Raw genomic sequence first — 1,769 nt, forward strand, 5'->3', positions numbered from 1 at the left:
TGAATACTTGCGTTTATGGTCAAATGATTTTTGACAAGCGTGCGAAGACAAGTCAATGGAGAATAAAAAGTCTCTTCAATGAGTGGTGTGGGGACAACTGAATATCCACATGCAAGTAAATGACACTGGATCCCTACTTCACTTACCCAAAATTGATCACAGACCTAAATGTAACATTAAAAGTATAAAACTTTAGAAGAAAACATGGGACTAAATCCTCCTGACCTGGTTAGGCAATGATTCCTTAGATACGACACCATAAGCACAAGTAAAAAAGAACAAAATAGATAAATAGGACTCATCAAAACTAAACTTTGTGTTTCAAAGGACATAATTTTAAAAAGTGAAGAGAAAATCCACTGAATGGGAGAAAATATTTCCAAGTTATATATCTGATAAAAGATTGGTATCCAAATTATATAACAATGCTCACAACTCAATATAAACAGTAATCCAATTTAAAAATGAGCAGAGTATTTAAATAGACATTATTCCAAAGAAAACATACAAATACCCTCTAACTACATGAGATAATGCTTAACATCATTACATAGCAGAGAAATGCAAATCAAAATTGCAGATACCACTTCACAGGTACTAGGATGGCTAAAAAAAAAAAAAGAAAGAAAGAAAGACAAGGTAGGCTCAAGGAATGTAGGTTGTAAATGCCATATCGGTCCCATCCCTCTGCCTTATTCTAGCTCACTGGTATCTCCCAGAAAAGAGCTTATAAACTCTGCTGGAATCCTGATTTTTATGACTGCCACAGAAACTGTGTAGGCTGGAAGGGAGTGGCATGACGTGTTCAAAGTACTGAAAGAAAAGAAAAGAAAACAACAACAAAAAAACAACCTTTCCAACCAAGATTAATCTACTCAGCAAAGTTATCACAGAATTAAAGGTAATATAAAATTTGTCTATACAAGGCAGTCTAAAGGCACTCATCACCACTAAACCAGCCTTGCAAGAAATGTTAAAGTGATTTCTTTACACTAAAAAACAAAGGGTGCTAATTATTAACAAGAAAACATATGTAAGAATAAATCTCACAGGAAAGGACTATGTGGTAAAGTTAGTGGATTAATCACTTATAAATGTAGTGTGATGGCTAAAAGACAAAATAACTAAAATTACAATAGTTAAGGGATACACAAGATAAAAAGATGTAAAATGTGAGCTCAAAACCATAAAATGTGGGTGCAGGAGAGTAAAAATGTTAAGCTTTTGAATGAGATCAAACTTAAGTTGTTATGGACTTAACATAGATTGTTACAGATGTAAATTGTTATATGTAAGCCTCATGATAACTACAAAGCAAATTCCTGTAGTAAATACACAAAAGAGAAAGAGAAAATAATATAAGAATACCACTAACGAAAGTCATCAAATCAAAAAGGAAGAGAGCAAGAGGAGAAGAAGAAAGGAACAGTGAGAAACTACAAAAACAGCCAGAAAACAATTAACAATATGACAATAGGTACGTATCTATCAATAATCACTTTAAAAGTAAGTGGGCTAAATTCTTCAACCAAAAGACATAGAGGAGCTAAATGGATTTAAAAAAAAAAAAAAAAAACCCCATCTATATATTGCCTATGTGAGATTCACATCAGATGTAAAGACACACAAACCTGAAAGTGCAGAGATAGGAAAAGATATTCTATGCAAATGTAAACCAAAAGATAGCTGGAGCAGCTATACCTATATCAGACAAATTAGACTTTAAAACAAAGACTGCAATAAGAGAAAGAGATGGATATTACATAATG

This window comes from Hippopotamus amphibius, chromosome 2 (assembly GCF_030028045.1).
Source record: "Hippopotamus amphibius kiboko isolate mHipAmp2 chromosome 2, mHipAmp2.hap2, whole genome shotgun sequence".
In the NCBI taxonomy this organism is placed as follows: Eukaryota; Metazoa; Chordata; class Mammalia; order Artiodactyla; family Hippopotamidae; genus Hippopotamus; species Hippopotamus amphibius.